Source organism: Capra hircus, chromosome 28 (genome assembly GCF_001704415.2).
Source record: "Capra hircus breed San Clemente chromosome 28, ASM170441v1, whole genome shotgun sequence".
Lineage (NCBI taxonomy): Eukaryota > Metazoa > Chordata > Mammalia > Artiodactyla > Bovidae > Capra > Capra hircus.
Genome location: NC_030835.1, coordinates 43,810,597 through 43,829,821, shown reverse-complemented (window position 1 = coordinate 43,829,821; position 19,225 = coordinate 43,810,597). Strand labels below are relative to the sequence as shown.

The 19,225-nt window shown below is 47.2% G+C and overlaps 2 long non-coding RNA genes across 2 annotated transcripts; both read left to right on the top strand.

The window, feature by feature from the left end:
• LOC108634157 lies at positions 1,108-5,079 on the top strand. Its single transcript, XR_001917446.1, has 2 exons — positions 1,108-1,179; positions 2,244-5,079. It is a non-coding gene; the product is annotated as an uncharacterized LOC108634157 (long non-coding RNA).
• On the top strand, positions 6,384-11,775 carry LOC102182198. The gene is made up of 4 exons (XR_311167.3): positions 6,384-6,854; positions 10,216-10,350; positions 11,104-11,215; positions 11,590-11,775. It is a non-coding gene; the product is annotated as an uncharacterized LOC102182198 (long non-coding RNA).

Below are 19,225 nucleotides of genomic sequence, written 5' to 3'. Positions count from 1 at the left end.
AATGGAGGAGATGCAGATGGCAAGTGAGGCATAGGGAAGGACATGGAGCTTCTCTGCCCTCCAGGAGGGCACCACTCTGACCAGATCACTAACTATTCCCCAACCTAGAAGCTCTTCAGACTCTGTCTTTTTGAGTTTTATGGAGGTTTCAGTCCATAGACTCTATTGGTCAAGCCATGGGCCACTGGTGACTGAGTCAATCTCCAGCCTCTCTCCTTCCAGGAAGTCAGAGTGTGGGGCTGGTTGGTTCCCCTGGCAACCAGCCCCCATCTGCAGGCACTTCCAAAGGCCTCCTCACTGACAGCCCAGAAGTGGTGGAAAGGAGCTTTCTATGAGTAACAGGACACCCATTTCACCTTGTGGATCAGAGGACAAGAGCCCAAGCGGAACAAAAGATGCTTCTGTGGCTCTTACTGCGCAGGAAATCCCAAGGGTTTGGGGAGCTGTGAGTCAGAAACAGGGGCAAAGACCAAATGAGTATTTCTCATCATGAATCACAGGGTCACAGTGTCCTTTACTCAAAGCAGCGCATATTTACTGAGCACAGAGGTGGCCTTTCACTTTGGGGACCACCCCAGCCGCCTTGTTCCCTGTCGAGGCTGCAGGAGGGATCCTAGTGACACTTTCAGAAAGTCATAGGTTTTGGTAAAATTTGCCAAGTGAGATATTTTAACCACAACTTTCCCAGTGCGCTTCCTTTCGTATATGATGGGGATGGCTGCTGGTAATTTGGGGCCTGGCTGGTGGGATCTTGAGACATGGATACTTAAGATAGAGTTGGGGGTGGGGGCTTATGTACTTGATTGCCCCCATCATCGCCATTCATCCCATGGCCGGCTCTGACCCTGCCCTCTTACCCTGCCCTCTGCTGACCAGCCAGGGTTCCAAGGCCGCCGTGTAGCCCCAGGGCTGCACTGTGACCCTTGCAAGCCTCACTGAGCCCAGGCCTGGGAGATGTGGAGCCACAGCCTCAAAACATGTGGCGGTGGGATTTCCCTGGTGGTCCAGAGACTAAGACCTGTGCTCCCAATGCAGGGGCTCCAGGTTCAATCCCCGGTCAGGGAACCAGACCCCCACATGCTGCAACTAAGAGTTCACATGCCGCAACTCAACGTCCCTCGTGCTGCAACTAAGACCCGGTACAGCCAAATAAAAGTGGTCTGTGTGAATGTGTTAGAGGTGAGTCAGTCAGCTAGTTAATGTGATTATACTATTTTCCTGTATCTTACATATTTGTGACCTTTGTAGGCTTTTAAACTAAGAATTTGCTGTTTTCTCATGCTAAATAATTTATTTTGAACCAATTTTTCAAAGGCTTTTGAATTCTTTTTCTTAAAGAGCCTCTTCCAAATCATGCAAGCTTCAGGCCCATGTACCCTGTGCTGACCGTGAACTTAGTGGCTGGCATTCTTCCAGGCTCTAGGGGAATGAGAAAAACAGACAAGCCCCCTGCCCCATAGGTTTGCCAGCACCCAGCACATGCCTAATAAATACTGTCTAAACCCAACTGCACCCTGGAAAGAGTCTGCCCCTTAGCGGGGCCGAGGGCTGACCCCAACCACACTCAGTGTCACTGGGACAGGTTTTCAGAACTGTTCCTATCCCTTGAGAGTTACACGTCCAGGCTGGCTGAGCTGCTCCACCTCTGCAGGGCACACAGTCTGGGAAACCCTTCTGAGGCATGAGCTGGTGGCTGGTGGCCGGTGCCCTGCCCTCCTCGTTGTCCTGTCCCATGACCTGAGACATTTCCTCACAGGTGACTTCTTGTGTTTCTTGGTTTCATCTTGTTTTTTCAAACACTCAACTTCTACATTCAAGGCCCACCATTTAATATGGCAGTGTCCTTGAGAATATATCTGCTGCCTTATTCCCTTAAGAGAAATTCATGAGCGCAAAATCACAGAATACGAAATTGTCATGGCTTTTGCTTTTACTTTCCCAAGTTGTTTTCTTAAAAGTCTCCACTTTACAAGCCCTCAGCTGGGCTGGGGAGAGTGTACCTCACCACTCAGTACTGAATTGGGTGTTTGCTTCTTAAATGTGGCAAATTTGATATATGGAAAGTGGCAACGCTTTGCTTAAATGGTCACTAATGAATTAAATGTTTTTCTTGTGTATTTTTCATTTTATTTTCATTTGTAGTCTTTGTGCTTCTATATATTATCTGAAACTATTGTTTACCCATGTCCTTTGCCTGTCTTTCTGTTGATTTTTTTTTTAATGTCAATTTTCTATTTTCTTAGGTAAGACTGTATGAACCATTTCTCTAATTGTGGTGAGTATTTTCCCTACTGATTGTTAGAAAATGAATCTGATGGCTGGGTTCCATCAGTTCCACTGCCTCCATGGCAGACAGATGGCTGACTCTAGATCCGTTCAGAGTACCAACTGGGGCGTGAAGGGTAGTGGAGGACCTGACCTACAATGAGATGAGCACTGAAGTCTGCAAGGATTTGTCTGCTAGCACAGCACAGAGCTGGCACGTCCCAAGGCCTCCCTCTCCAGGTGGGCAGCCACGCAAGGCCTGCCTGTGCCTCCTCCAGAACCCACTCCTAAAGGGTCCTTTGCATAAGGCCTTAGCGTGGCTCCTGCTGGCAGTGGTGGGAGCCAACCCCCTAGGCAGAACATAGGAAGCCTTTCCTGCTCTGGCCCCTGCCTGCCTTTCCATCCTCACCTGCTCGAGCCCATGCTGTCCTCAGCCTCAGCATAAGCACTGCTGGCTGCTTCTAGTTCCTTGAGTAGGAGAGACCTTCCAGCCCCAGTGTGTTTCCCTATAAGACTCCTGCTAAGCCTCCAGGGCTCAGTGCAGACCTCGTGGCTTCAGGAAGCTTCCCTCCTGCTGCACCACCCTCATTGCACTCACGACAGGGGTTCTAACTGCCTGCCTGTCTCTGCACTTCGCCGTGCACACCCCAACGCCAGGTGCTGCCTCCCCCTCTGCATTGCCCATCACACCTGGCAGGCAACCCTGTGTATTCAAGTGGGCGGGGAGGCAGCTCGGGGTCTCTGTGGATCTGGCACTGGGAATTGCTCTTTAAAAGTGCAAGTCCTTTCACACACAAGGAGCACCATCGCTGCTATAGGAGATAGTGGTGACTTTAGGGTCATTATTAAAATGAAAGTAGAAGTCATCTGTGTTAAAATGAAAGTAGAAATCACCCGCAGGTCCACCCTGGGCAGGCAGACAGTTTTTGTGGAAGATAAAACCATTGGTTAAGGGTGACATTTCTCACTTGACATGAGAGATGAATATATGAAGCAAGGGTGGTATAATTACACTCTAATTTCACTCTTTTTCTAGAGTTTCAGCAGCCACTAGATGTAAGTGCCAAGGGGACCACACCATCTGCTCATGTGATCAGATTCCCTACATGGTTTGTCACCTGCAATTTTCAACTGTGGGATCCAGTGGTGGGGGCTGGGGCAGGGCCAGGTCTATTGTGCTAGACGCCCTGTGGGACGGTGCATCTTCTGGGAGGGGCTGTGTCCTCCATGGAGGGTGCTGGCGCTGCCCCAAGGCAGCATCCTTGGTTAGCAACCAGAGCCCTGCCGGCCAGCTCTGCCCGCTTCACCAGCCTCATGCCCTCAGTGAAGGCTTGGGGGATTCCCCTCAGCCTTCCAGGGATGCTCCATGGAACAAAGTCAGGGGAGAGTCCTTCCCCACCATCTCTCCACCAATGCTTTCCTAGGTGATTTTTCTTTTAGGTGGCATTTCCCTAGAAGTCTCCTTTATGTCAAGACTTGAACTGCTGCTTATTGAAGCCATCCTACAAAGATGATCTCCTGTTTCCAGGAGTCAGAGGGCCAAAGCTGGAGGCCCAGAAGAGAAGGCCATGCACATAGCAGCAGCGCAAATCTGTGGGCCACCGTGACCCCGGCTCTGTCCCAGGGTTTGTGAGTCTTTCTGCTCCTGGAGCAGCTGCTTACCAACATCTGTCTGCAGGAGCATCATTTGGAACTTTATTAATCTGTTGCTGCCAGGTATCCTCCCTAGATTTGGGCTGCTTGGGGCCTAGCCACCTGTGCCCCACCCCCCACCGAGGGGACTCTGATGCTGATCTCTTGAGGACCTGTTGGCTAGAGAGAATGAACTGGAATCTAGAGGGTCAGTACTGAAACTGTGGTCCACTGACCAGCAGCACTGCCTTACCTGGAGTGTGTTAAAAAATGCAATCTCGGACCACCTAGGCCTACTGAGTCAGGATCTTCATCTAAACAGGAACCTTGGGCAATACTATGCACCAAAAGAATTTAAGACACACCAACCCAACCATGGGGGAGGCAGAATTGAGATAAAGGCAAAGGAGCCCTATAAGTTTCAAAAAGAAACCCAAGTCACCCTGGGGAATGTTGGAGGTATTTGGAGGCACAAAGTGTTTGCTCCCAGGTTGTGAACTCTCAGTCTAGGAGACAGGCAAAAGCGGTGCCTGTGTCATCTGACCCACAGGAATGAGCCAGCAGTGGTGTTCCCTCCAAAGTGCTGGATACTCATTGTCAAGCACAAACATGCAGCCCAAGGCCTGTGGCTATGAAATGGGTGCCATTCTCAAGTGGCATGCAAAGGAAGATGCAGGCTGATTGCGTTTTTCATTCCAAACTCACTTGCTTATTTGGGATAGAATACAGGCATCCGATGTCAACCCTTACATCATAAGGTCTGTGCTTGTTTGGCTGAGACCCATCCCTAGCCCCATGATCAAGCTTGGGGCCCATTCGAGTATGAGACTCCAATGTCTGTGACCCCATCCCCCCCCCCACCACTGCCAGCCTCTGCCTCTGGGTCCTCCATGAATGCAGGCTATGCGTGCCTGCTCCCTGGCAAAACTGAGCCTCTGCACCAGATGTTCACTTACCCAGAGCTTTTGGTGAGTTTATTTTTTTAAGATTGGGGCTAATTCAGAGAGCTTATTCTTCTCACTGGCCCTTTTCCATCCATCTCTTCCTAGCCATCCCCATTCCACCACCAAACAATACAAGTACTGTTGGATCAACTTGGGAATCACCTTCTGTGGCTTCATTCTACCTGTGGGATTTCATTCTGTGGACACTTGCTTCCAAATAAATACCTGTGCTTCCCTAGGAGAACTTTTGATAAATAATGTCTCCTCCACCTGTGCAATGGGATGCCCAGTTCTTGTTAAGGCTGAAGGTGAGATAAGATGACCTGAAATAGACCCTCACTCATTTCTCAGACTAAAACGAAGATTCACCGACCAAGTCTCATTCCTCCTTGCCACCTCCTTAAAAATTAGTTTCCTGAGAGGGAATCAATGCTGGAAGGAGAAAAAGTGAGAGTTCAGGATTCAATGGGACCCCAACTGAGGCTGTTCTGTGACCCTGAGGATAGATCTCAAGGTAGCCAAATGGACCTCTGGCCACAGGGCCTTCCTGGACTCTGGATATTGTAACCTGGGGCCATTTTTGTGTTACTCACAGTAACATCCAAAATGCCCGAGACCGGGACCTTTCTGTTGAGGAGGCAGGTCGAGGTATGCTGCTCACCCTCCTTCACCTATGCCCTGGAAGAGTAAAACCACATGGTGCCTGGAAAGGGAGGCCACCCTCCCCCACCACAGCCTTCCTGGTGCAGGCCTGCAGCCAAGGGTGATCAAGAGTGTGGAAGGCAAGGCTAGGGGACCAGGAATTCTCAGGCTGGGTTTTCCTTTCTCTTTAAAATAATATGGTGTGTTCTTTCTCTGCAGGGAGACTCTGGGAGCAATATTTTGCAAATGAATTCAAGGAAAATAGCTTGAAGCAGTTAGGCCTTCTACTTAGGATGTCTTGCAAGGAAATAGGCCACCCACAGTCTGAGCCAATAATAACCCTCCATTTTCTTTCCTGAATAAGGACAGAGCCCCCAGGTGAGGCGATGCTATCATAACTTCCAGAAAGCATCTTTATTTCTTGAATATTTGCTTTTTCTTTTCCAAGTAGATTTTCTGTGGGGAATTCTGAAATGCAGGAGACACACACAGAGAACAAAAAAGCAGGTGAAGAAAAGGAGATTCTGCATCTTAGGCAGCACTTTCTCTGCCTCCTTGTGGAGCAAAACAGATCCAGTCCTTCCCCCAATATTTAAGCCCCATTGCATACCCCTGCCCCAAAGGATTAAAGGATGGTTCAGAGTATTGACAGCCCTGAGTGACCCCTACACTGTGTCAAGCAGTTGGGACCTTGTCTGATGAATCCAGATCACAGAAACATCTGACAATCAGTTTCCGGAATGTGGGGTGGGAGGAGGGTTCATCTTGTGTCCGCTGGAGTGAAAGTGTTAGTTGCTCAGTTGTGTCTGACTCTTTGCAACCCCATAGACTGTACCCACCAGGCTCCTCTGTCTGTTAACTCTCCAGGCAAGAATGCTGGAGCAGGTTACCATTTCCTTCTCCAGGGGATCTTCTCGACCCAGGGATTGGACCGCAGTCTCCTGCTTTGGCAGGGGGCTTCTTTACCATCTGAGCCACCAGGGAAGCCTGTTGGGTTGAGATGCTGCCTTGGTCTTTTCCATCCCTCTCTACCCCACTCCCCCGTCTGTAACTCTGGTTTGTTCATGCACAGGACAGAGAACTCTGACCACCCGCTCCCATATTGCACTCTGAGAAAGCTGAGGCCCGCACGGGCCCAAGGAGAGGACTCACTTTTCCTCATGCCCTGGCACATGAGGACCCAGAAGCCACAGGAAAGGTGCCTGAGGAAGTGGCAGGCTGGGCGGGGGCCCCCATGGAACTGGATCGAAGGCTGGAGGCTGCGTGACCAGAACCTACTCAAGGGAGCATCTCTGAGTTAGCCTCCGGGTATGCCAGGGAGAGGCTAATCCCCAGCCCTCCTGGCTTAACTTCAGCCCAAGTGAGAAGGACGTGAGTAATTTTCTCTCTGTACACCCACTCAATCACTTACCACCAGATTGTTTACTCTTAGTGCAACAAATTATACTCAGCCCGCCTACTCAGGACACACTGACCTGGCTGGTTCGGAGAAGTTCTGCCCCCTGCCCCTGCACCGCAGGATGGGTATACAGACAGGTAGGCAAGTGTTGAAGGGGGGATGATGGCATGGGTGGCTGGAGGAGGAGAGGAGAGGTGGAAGGAGATGGGTAATGAGGAGCAAGTTTTGCCTCCAGCAGGGCTCAGAGATAAGTATCTGCAGAATTGGAACAAGCCACCTGGGGATTAAAGAGCAGGATGAAGCATCAATTATAACCTCCCTTGGCGCTGCCTCAGGACATGTGACACAGGTCTGGGACTGTCCTTTATGCTGGCCTCTGCAGGATACTAGCGCTCCCACTAGTGGCGGGAGGCAGGGGGCCTGGAGAGGACCACAAACCCCAGGCATTCCCCGGCACCAGTCAGCCCCTCCTCCTACATATAATGAGCAGGGTGGACTCAGTAGCTTCTGAAACCATTCTAGTTTTAAGATTTTGTGGTTCTGGATCTGAACGATTTAATACTGATTGATGATTCACAGTCAAATCCTGAAGGCAATTGTAGTCTAGGATGCCCCATTAAGTGTCAGGTAAGTAAAACAATCATTTACACTCAAAGTTCAGCATTAAGCAACACTGCTAGTGGAAAATACTTTTAATACCTTAATTGTCTCTGCAAAGCCAAATCGGATGGGAAAGAAAAGAAGAATGGCTGCTTCATCAGAGGGAGAGCAGCACGATGGGGTGAAGGCCTGCCTAGGAGGCCCTGCCCACACCTGTCTTGCCAGCACCTGGCATGTGCTAAACGCTCCATCAATGTTTGTTGAATTAAATTGACTTGAATGAAACACCCCTACATATTTTGTTAGTGCTTATTAGAGATTGCTAGTTATCTCTTTAAATCATTCCCTTTTCTTACATGTTTATAGAATTCCCACTTTTTTGAGCACATGACTACTCAGATTAAAAACTGCTTTTCTTAGTCATCCTTAAAACAATACATATTGACCAAGATTTGCCCAATGAGATGTAAATGGCAGTATCCACCTGGAAGCCTCCAGGAACTTTCCAAAGAAGACAGTTAGGCATATCCTTTGTTTTCCTCCTTCCCACTAGCTAAATATGTGTGTGATGGACCTGGGCAGCCATGTTGGGCCAGAAAGTGATTATGTGAAATGAGACCGCGTAAAGCGAGAGAAGGGTTCTGGGTGCCTGAGGACCTTGTGGAGTTGTGGAGCCGCACCTCCAGTTCTACACTGTCTGCTCCCACAGTTTCATAGGAAAGAGAAATACTTTTCTATCTTGTTTAAGTCACTGATATTTTGTCTGTTACTCCAAAGTGTTGCACAATGTCTTTGATGCCTAGAAATCCTCAGTAGTGTTTACTGAATGAATAAATGCCACAGCAATAGTGTTCATTATGGAAAATTAATTAAAACGAGAAAACACAGGCAAACTATTTTCCTATAAGGACAAAAGAGAAACTCTGAGACTCGTTTGAGTCTTTCCTATCGATAATAATCAATAACTGGTATTAGTTGGAGTGAAATAGCTATTTTACTAAACACCAAAATATCTTACAGTGACTTCCCTAGTATCTGTGAGCTCAACCATGAAAAAGAACATAATTTTTCCATGAAAATGCTTACTCTTGTCTTGAGCCCCTATTTTCTCTCAATAGTGAAAATAAATTCTCATTTCCAGACAAGCTCTGTCTGTGATGATGGAGCCTTTTCAGTTAGGTTCAGACGTGTCTCCCCTGCTCAACTTTGGGGAAGAGTCAAGGCTCTGGGGACCCAGAGAAGTGCTGCAGGTGGGGACAAGAGGTGCTGGCCAAAGCCCATTTCTGCCCATGTGGCCTATAAGTGGGGTCCTCATTCTCACACCTAGCACCCCCCCACAGCCCTTCCATGGTCCTGGATGCCACATCCTTGGCTCTCTAAATGTCTATCCCCACCACCACCACCAGAATCATGATTCTTCCCCAGGCCCCCTGCTCTCTAAATGACTATCTGCACCACACCAGAACCATGATCCTTCTACAGAACCCGTGATCTCTGAGTATCTATTCCCACTACAGAAGAACCGTGATCCTTCCCCAGGTACCCGGCTCTCTAAGTGTCTCTCCCTACCCCCATCAGAACGATGATTCTACCCCAGGTCCCTGCTCTCTGAGTGTCTATCCCCACCTCCACCAGAACCATGATTCTTCCAGGTCCCCTGCTCTCTAAGTGTCTTTCCCCGCTATCAGCAGAACCATGATTCTTTCCCAGGTCCCCAGCTCTCTAATCGTCTATCCCCACCCCCACCAAAACCAAGATCCTTCCCAGGTCCCCTGCTCTTTGAGTATCTATCTCCACCCTCACCAAAACCATGTTCCTTCCCCTAGGTCCCCGGCTCTTAGTATCTATTCCCACCCCCCACCAGAACCATGATCTTTCCCCTGATCCCCTGCTTCTAAGTCTCTATCCCCATGCCTACCAGAACCATGATCCTTCCTCAGGTTCCCGGCTCTCTAAGTGTCTATCCCCACCCCCACAAGAACCATGATCCTTCCCCAGGTCCCTGCTCTCTGAGTGTCTATCCCCACCCCCCACAAGAATTATGATCCTTCCCCAGGTCCCCGGCTATCTATATGTCTATCCCCACCCCCACCAGAACCATGATCCTTCCCCTGGTCCCCGGCTCTCTAAGTTTCTATCCCCATGCCTACCAGAACCATGATCCTTCCTCAGGTTCCCGGCTGTCTAAGTGTCTATCCCCACCCCCACCAGAACCATGATCCTTCCCCTGGTCCCCGGCTCTCTAAGTTTCTATCCGCACCTCCACCAGACCATGATCCTTCCCCTGGTCCCTGGCTCTCTCAGCACCTCTTGGACCTCCTGGGGTCTGAGCGCCTTTCCCTGATCCACCCTGAACTCCATAACCTTGGCCAGCCAAAGACCCTGATTAGATGCTGTTCTGAGCCCTGGTTCATGCTGGTTCCTTCTTAGGGCACAGATCCCAGCGCTCGGTGGCCCCACCAGTGTATATGGGTGTCATATGACTCATTTGGCCTGTGTGTGCCTGACACAGAGTCCCTTTCTAGAGACTCACAGCTTCAGTGGCCTTTCCCGCTACACTGTGTGCTCACTCACTCAGGATGTCCGGGCGCTTCACAACCCCACAGATAAAAGCCCACCTGTCCCCTCTGTCCATGGGATTATCCCAGCAACAGTACTGGAATTGGTTGCCGTTTGCTCTTCCAGGGGATCTTCTCCACCCAGGCATCATACCTGCATTTCCTGTATTGGCAGGTAGATTCTTTACCATCAAGCCACGTGGGAAGCTCCCGCTTGCTCCACTACCATCTAATTGGAATGACTCTCTGCCCTGTAGCCCAGAAAATAAGCCTTCCTCCTCTCATTCTGTGGTCGAGATTGGGCTAAAAGGTATTCTTTCAGTTGTCGTTTCTAAATAAATGTCATGCACTCAGCTCTCCACTGTGATCCTTCTGGTCCCCTCACCCCAACCAAAGGCTAGACTTTTGTCATTGGAAATCCTTAGCATTCAAGACATACCCTCTGCTATGAGTTTTACAAGCCTATTTTATTTAGAGTCAAGGCTAAGAGTTTGACTCCATTTTCTTTCTCTGGACTTGACCTCTAATGTTAGAAAGTAAGGTCATGGGATAGAAAGGAATACCAAGAATAATAATGATCAGTTAGTATTTCAAATGTTTTCTTGCTACTTATGATAAGATCTACTAAGGCTTGGAAGGTACTCAATGGTGAAGCAAAAGACCCCCAAAGAATCACAAAGAAATCAGGTTCTCCCAGAGCTATGAATTCTGTGGATCTGCCCCAACCTGACCTTTAGTTTCTAAGCCTCTTTCAGTCAGTATTTTATCACTTGCTGCTGAGAGCGTCCTAACTGATACCAAGGCATTCAGTTGTGGATTTGCTTTTGAGCCTTTGCTTACACCATGACAAAACATCCTCTTTAAGAGGACTCACAGGAGATAATTACCTCTGGCCTCAATTTTATGAATAATTGTGCTTTTGATCAACTGTCTCTTTTTTTCTTCTTGGATGCCACAAATCACTGTTGTAAGACTGTGCCGGAGATTTGTTTTAGTCAGGTCTGGTAAGACACACAGACATGGAAACATCTGTCACAAAGGAAGAATTTTTGCACTCTCACAGGTCCCTGGAAATGAGATTCAGGGCCATACAGGGAAGCCCCATGGTCAGCCAGGAGACTGAGGGAATGGGGGAAATTCAGCCAAGAGCCTTTATGATGGTTTCCACAAGAAAGGTAAGGAGAGGGAGAGCAAGCAGATTTAATATTGGCTAATTCGATTTTGAATAATCTCAGTGAGTTGTGGACATAGGTATCTGCTACCTGACTCTGGGTGATCAAGGCAGAGGGATCTTGGCCCAGAGTATGAGAGCCCCTTAGTCAAGTGGGGGGTGGTGTTGGCTGGTTTGCATTTGAAAAGTGCCTGAAGGCCAGTTGTTTACTATCTCTGCTCAGTCATGTCCAACTCTTTGCAACTCCATGGACTGTAGCCTGCCAGGCTCCTCGGTTCATGGAATTTTTCAGGCAAGAATATAGGAATGCGTTGCCATTTTCTCCTTCAGGGTATCTTCCAGACCCAGTAATCAAGCACACATCTCTTGCATCGGCAGGTGGATTTTTTACCACTGTGCACCTGGGAAGCCCAGCCTGACTCTAACTGTTTACCGTCTCTGGTCCCAGGAGGGAAGTGGTCTTCACAAGGTCTTCAAGGCCCCAAGACATCAAAGCACCAGAATAAAAAGACATGATTAATACATATATATACTGACTCATCCTTCTCTTTGTGTAAAATGTTACTAAGCTCAGAATTAAATTTATGGTTCATTTATACCCACCTGTCTAATTAATCTTACTCCTATATTTATCTTAGACTTCCACCTTCCATGGTCCTGTTGCTTCGCTTATTTGTTTTTATCTTTTATAATCTTGTATAAACTATCATAAATCTTTTCTGGAACACGAAAGTGTACAAACAAGTATTTCAGTCTCTTGTAAGGACTTTCATACAAATTACTATATGAATGCAAAGTGAAAGTCACTCAGTCGTGTCCAGCTCTGCAACCCAGGCCAGAATATTGGAGTGGTTAGCTGTTCCATTCTCCAAGGGATCTTCCCAACCAAGGGATCAAAGCCAGGGATCTCCCACATTGCGGGGCAGATTCTTAACCAGCTGAGCCACAAGGGAAGCCAAAGAATACTGGGGTGGGTAGCCTATCCCTTCTCCAGGAGATCTTCCCAAGCCAGGAATGGAACTAGAGTCTCCTGCATTCCAGGCAGATTCTTTACCAACTGAACTATCAGGGAAGCCCAATGAGAATGAAAGCATTCAGCAATTTTATAAGGAATCTGAACTCTACAGAACACTGCCCTGCAGCTGGATCATGAACATATCCTCCTAGTCTACAGGCCATGATATGTATTCTCTATACATTTTATAAAAATACTTTTGCCTGCGAGTTTAGCAGAAAGCTTGGTGTAAGGAGGGTTTCCTTGCTTGAAGGGCTCTCTGAAGAAATGGGAATGGCAATGTTCCTTTCCTCTGGATAAATTTCCCTATAATAAGCAAGTGGAGGCCTTTGGATTCATCTGCTGCTGCTGCTGCTAAGTCGCTTCAGTCATGTCCAACTCTGTGTGACCCTATAGACGGCAGCCCACCAGGCTCCCCCATCCCTGGGATTCTCCAGGCAAGAACACTGGAGTGGGTTGCCATTTCCTTCTCCAATGCATGAAAGTGAAAAGTGAAAGGGAAGTCGCTCAGTCGTGTCCAACTCTTAGCGACTCCATGGACTGCAGCCCACCAGGCTCCTCCGTCCATTGGATTTTCCAGGCAAGAGTACTGGAGTGGGGTGCTATTGCCCTCTCTGTTGGATCCATCTAGTTACACTTAAATCTGCCTCAGAAATAAGAACATTCTTTTCAGCAGCAAACTTGTTTGGAGCACATGACTTGGAGGCCTTAAAAAGACTCAGTCATAATGATTGGCAGGTGTTGGAAGCTTTGTTGCCTGTTATCACCTGTGCATGAGCAACAGGCTCTTTAAGGGTGGTCTGACCTATCTCACACCTGAGAAAACAGGCTGGAGGCTTTAGCCTCCTGCACTTAGGACCAGGATCACAACCCAGGCATCTATGCCTTTAACCACTAGGTAGCTGCCTGGGTACCAGGGACAGCCAGAACAATTTCAGGTGAAAGTGACAGAAACCCAGATGAAGCTAACCGAAGCCCAACAAAGATGGGAAGGAAGTAAATTCTCATTACTGATACCACACAGGGCCCTGTGGGGCTCCTGGGCACAAGGCCTTTGTATCCCTCGTTTCTTTAATTATAGGAAACAATGTTCATTCAGCCTCCATGACCTTCCCTGAGTTACAAGAGGCAGATTCAAACTGTTGTTAATCAGGGAAAGGAGGGGATGGGAGAGCGAGGAGAAACAAATGATCTAGAGCCAGCGTGAGGAATCCCACCCGTGACAAGGTCATGTGGCAGAGCTCTGATGGCAAGACTAATCAGACCTCAGGTTTTCCCCCTGGTAGTTCCTGAGCATGTACCCCAAAAAACAAGAATCTGCCTGCTTTTCCACTCTTCTGATATTCTCTGGAAAAAGTCAAATCAGGGCTTTAGTCTTCTGCATTTGAAAGGGATGTTTCAGTTAAACCCCTCTGATAACACTCTAGCTTGCCTAACAGGTTCCCCTGGACCTCTTACAGCTTGTAAATTGCTTGCAGCCCCCCAACCACGAGAGGCACAAAGCTTAAAAACATCTTAAAGATACAGAGCCTTTTCTAAAGAGCCAAAAATCATATTGGTGACAGGATTTCACCCCTGACTCAATGATTGCTGCCAGGCCTCCATATTCTTTATCTTTTAGGCACCCGGGAGGATGTTAATCAATGTAAATGGGATATGGGAAAAGATATATAATAGTTTTGATGTTAGCAACACTAGACTTTTGAGTTAATTACTTTTCTCTTTGTTATATATCACTGCACTCCTCTTGTGTCCTTGCTATGTAAGAATGTAACTTTATTTAGTGCTTTTTGAGAGTGGCACCAGACTTTGGGAAGATCAACACAAATAAGTCTTCTGGTTGACACCCTTATCAGAAAAAAGGCTGTAAAATGTTAATTGGCCCTTTTGGCCGAAGATGATGTAAATCACCTAAGACTTGTATGCAGAGAGAAAAGCCTGGTTTTGATAAGAGTCTGGGCTCCTAACGCTGCATAACTTTGTATTACCCATTGATCTCTATGTATAATCAAAAGTATAAAAGGCCTTTCTAGACAATAGAGGCTGGGCCAGTCATTGGAAGGACTGGTTTCCCCCGTGTCTCCTCTTTACTCTAATTTCAGGCTGAATTCCCATCTGGGGCATGGAGGCTCACCATGTCTACTTACTTGTCCTGGCTTCTAAGATCCCTAAGAGAGAGAGCCCAAGGCGGGGCACTCTCCGATATTCAAACGGACGCCGGTGGCCTAACGTAGATGGTGCAAGCTCCTTGTCTGGAACTTTATTGGCTTTCCACATAAACCAAGTTATTCAGCCTCTTTTCTCCACTTAATTTTCCTACTATTTCCTACGCTATTTCTTCCTAATCTAATCTTATATTAATAAATAAGTTTTTTCCTCGCCTACTCCGTCTCCCCTTCGAATCACCCTGGATCCACCAGGGCTGGACCCCGGCATAGAGCAGCTTTGCAGCACAGCCCTATTTCCCCATCAACAGGTACATACAACAAAATCTTTGAGCTGTTTTGCAGCTACCTGAAACCCTCCAGGTGGGAGAAGTTAACAATCAGTGATGGTATGCTGCCCACAAGAATGTAAACCCCAGAGAAGTTAGACCTGAAGGTTGCTGATACTGACTCCTACTTATCTTACCACCAACCCATCAGAAGAATGTCGACAAGCTGATCATGACTTCTTTGAACCATTACTATGAAACTTGTCACTATCTTCCCCAGGTTGGGACACTTGGTTTGAGGGCTGAGCTCACTGTGTCCCCCTTTGCCTGGCAAAGCAAGAAAGCTCTCCTTTTCCACTTCCCCAAAACTCTGTCTCCGAGATTTGATTTGAACCAGAAAACAGAGAAACTGATCTTTTGGCATCATGACTCAAGTAATGGGAAGGGGTACAGGTATAGGCTGGGTCTCAGACCCAAACCCAGTGCTTCCAACCTGTCTCTCTGTCTCCCTACTCCTTCTCTGGGTGTGTGGGGCCCTAGCCACATAGGACTCCCACCCAGATCTGGGACGCCCAGATCCCACAGAAGCAGCCCCATCTCTGCCCTCTGCAAACCAGCCTGAGTGAGGGCTCTCCCTGGACCATTTGATCATGGGTTCATCCATGACTCAGTGCTATTTCTGGCTCATCCTGGGTCATGTGCCTGGTCCTGGTTTGTGGGGATGGGGGAGTACAACAATGTGATTGATAGTGCTGGGCAGCATTGACAGCCAGTCCCCAGGAAGACAGAAGGGTGTGGACAGATGCCTACCACAAAGCGTCCAGGCACCTCAGCATCCTGTGCCTGCACAGCAGTGCCTTCTCCCTGGAGGCCTGCACAGCAGTTCTCTTGCCCCAGGGAAGCCTCCATGCTGGGAATGTCTGCACTCAGATCCTCTCACTAAGGCTGAGCAGCAGGGGTGTGGCAGGCTTTCTGCTGGCAGCCAGCTGCCATGGTGAGAAAGCTTCCCTTACGATGTGATGCAGGCGTGATACAGGCAGCTGCCACAGGTCGCTTAGAACCATGAGTTTTGACACTGAACCAGAAACACATTGAGAGTACGGCTCTCTAGCTCTCCATCAGAGCTGAGAGGCTGCCTGCACAGCCTCCTCTAGGGAGGGAAGCCTCCAGGGTCCAGGAGGGCTGATGGAAAGCAGGCACACAGTTACAGCACAAGCCTGAATTTGCAGTGCAGAGGTGGCTTCAGTTACATATGGCTGCTCCAGGGGTCAGGCCATGCATCTCTATTTCCTGCCAAATACACGGATGCCGACAAATGGCCCTAAGTGATGCAGACTTGGTTTGAAAGTTATCAAAGTCCTCCAGGACCACAGCAATATCTTCTCACCCACCTGCTTACTCCTTGGAAGAAAAGTTATGACCAACCTAGACAGCATATTCAAAAGCAGAGACATTACTTTGCCAACGAAGGTCTGTCTAGTCAAGGCTATGGTTTTTCCAGTGGTCATGTATGGATATGAGAGTTGGACTGTGAAGAGGGCTGAGCACTGAAGAATTGATGCTTTTGAACTGTGGTGTTGGAGAAGACTCTTGAGAGTCCCTTGGACTGCAAGGAGATCCAACCAGTCCATTCTGAAGATCAGCCCTGGGATTTCTTTGGAAGGAATGATGCTAAAGCTGAAACTCCAGTACTTTGGGCACCTCATGCAAAGAGTTGACTCATTGGAAAAGACTCTGATGCTGGGAGGGATTGAGGGCAGGAGGAGAAGGGGACAACAGAGGATGAGATGCCTGGATGGCATCACTGACTCAATGGATGTGAGTATGAGTGAACTCTGGGAGTTGGTGATGGACAGGGAGGCTTGGCGTGCTGTGATTCATGGGGCCACAAAGAGTCGGACATGACTGAGTGACTGAACTGAACTGAACTGACCTGCAATCCCAGGGCTAGATGCTCCTGTAAAGAAATGAAGCTTAGTGCAGTCTATTGCATGGAATACACATGGGCCAAGTGAGGTAGATCTGTGATCAGGCTTCTAATGAGGCTAGTTCTGTCCCTTGAACTCTGACGCTCATTTCACATGGAAAGAAGGTGCCAGCCCTGGGGTAGAGCCATGGTAGAGCTGACACTGGGGCTCTGGTCCCCGTAGATGTTCCACATGGCTCTAGAAAGAGGGACATGTATGGCTTTTCAAAACTGTGAGATCAAATTCATTGATTCTATCTGTCAATGCTAGGTTCAGAGGCAAAAAGTTATTTCAAAATGAAAAAAAAATTATTTGCAAAAAAAGTGAGGGAATCATACATCAGTAAAACTGATTTAAAAAATCCAACAATATCTAACCCCCGTAAGATCATCATTTTACATCTGTCTGTTCATGGTGGGAAAAGATCAGCTCCTTACATCCTGATGTTGTGTACAGCCTCAGACATTAACCCAAAGCTAGGATGATGTGGCTCCTGCTGAGAGTTCTGGATTACAGGAATTGCTCAAGATTTTCTTCTTTGCAGAAACCAAAACTAGACAGAGTGGCTGTATTATTTTTATTTTGTATGAGGTGCTTTTTCTCCCTACTTGTGGGAAATCAGCTACATGGTGATAACAGGGCTGAATCAAGTGCTGATTTCCTCATGATGAACCTTATTTACATTTTGATCCATTTCTCCTTATTACAGTATCATCCAAACCTTTCAAAGATGTAATCGAAATCAGTATCACTCCTAAGAGTGATCAGGAAGTTCCTAGCATGGTGAGCAAAAGTGCCTTCAACAAACACAACAAGTGTCATTTCACATTGAAGAAGTTAGACAAAGTAGGGTCCAAGTTGCTTTGTTCTATTTCTTTCTGTTTTTTTTTTTTTTCTTATTTCCTGAACACACTCTGAGACACGTGGATCTTTACATCTGCTGATCTTGATGAAGCAGAATATCCTGAAATGTCATTCTTCTCAGCACTTCCTCTCTATTCTGTGACTCTTTCATTGTTCAAGAGGCTGCTGTTTGATGCATCAAGAAAGGCTGAGTATCTTTGGTTTTGATTGCTAACTTTGGTTTTGTATTGGGTTTTTTTAGTATAATTTTAAATTTTTTAAATTAATTTTTATTGGAGTAGAGTTGATTTACAACGCTGTGTTAGTTTCTACAGTACAGCAAAGTGAATCAGCTGTGCATACACATGTATCCACTCTTTTCCTGTATAGGTCACTAGAGAGCATTGAGTAGAGTTCTTGGTGCTATCCCATAGGTCCTTATTAGTTATCTATTTTATATATAATAGTGTATATACATGAATCTGAATCTCCCAGTTTTATCGCTCACCTTCTTTCCCCTTTGGTAACCCCTTTGGTGTTTTTCTGCATCTGTGACTCTATTTCTGTTTTTTAAGTAAGTCCACCTGTACCATTGTTTTAGATTCCACATATAAGCAGTATCATATGATATGTCTTTCTCTGTCTGACTAACTTCAGTCAGTATGATAATCTCTAGGTCCATCCATGTTACTGCAAATGGCATTATTTCATTCTCTTTACGGCTGAGTAATATTCCATTGTATATATGTACATCTTCTTTACCCATTCCTCTTCAATGGACATTTAGGTTGCTTCCATGTCTTGACTATTGTAAACAGTCCTGCAGTAAACATTACAGTGGAAATAGTGACAGATTTTATTTTCTTGGGCTCCAAAATCACTGCCGACAGTGACTGCAGCCATGAAATTAAAAGATGCTTGCTCCTTGAAAGGAAAGCATTGACAAACCTAGACAGTATATTAACAAGCGGAGATATCACTCTGCTGACAAAGGTCCATACAGTCAAAGCTATGGTTTTTCAGTAGTCATGTACAGATGTGACAGTTGGACCATAAAGAAGGCTGAGCACAAAAGAATTGATGCTTTCAAATTGTGGTGCTGGGAAAGACTCTTGAAAGCACCTTGGACTGCAAGAAGATTGAACCAGTCCATCCTAAAGGAGATCAGTCCTGAATATTCACTAGAAGGACTGATGCTGAAGCTGAAGCTCCAATACTTTGGACACCTGATGCAAAGAGCTGACTCATTGAAAAAGACCCTGATGCTGGGAGAGATTGAAGACAGAAGGAGAAGGGGGCGATGGAGGATGAAATGGTTGGATAGAATCGCTGACGCAAAGGACATGAGTTTGAAAAAAATTGGGAGATGGTGAAGAAGAGGGATGCTGGCGTGCTGCAGTCCACGCAGTCGCAGAGGCAGACATGACTTAGTAACTGAACAGCAACAACAGCAAGCACTGGGGTGCATGTACTGTGTCAAAGTATAGTTTTCTCTGGATAGATACCCGACAGTGGGATTGCTGGGTGATATGATAGCTCTATGAGGTTAGGTTCTTAAGGAACCTCCATGCTGTTCTCCACAGTGGCTGTACCAATTTACACTTCCACAGAGTAGGAGGATTTCCTTTTCTCCACAGCCTCTCCAGCATTTATTGTTTTTGTTTTATTTGTTTATGGTCTTTTTAGATGAGGTCAGTACTGAGGCCCAGAGAAATTCTGGTTCTTGCCCAGAATTTTCTGCAAGTCAGGAGGCCC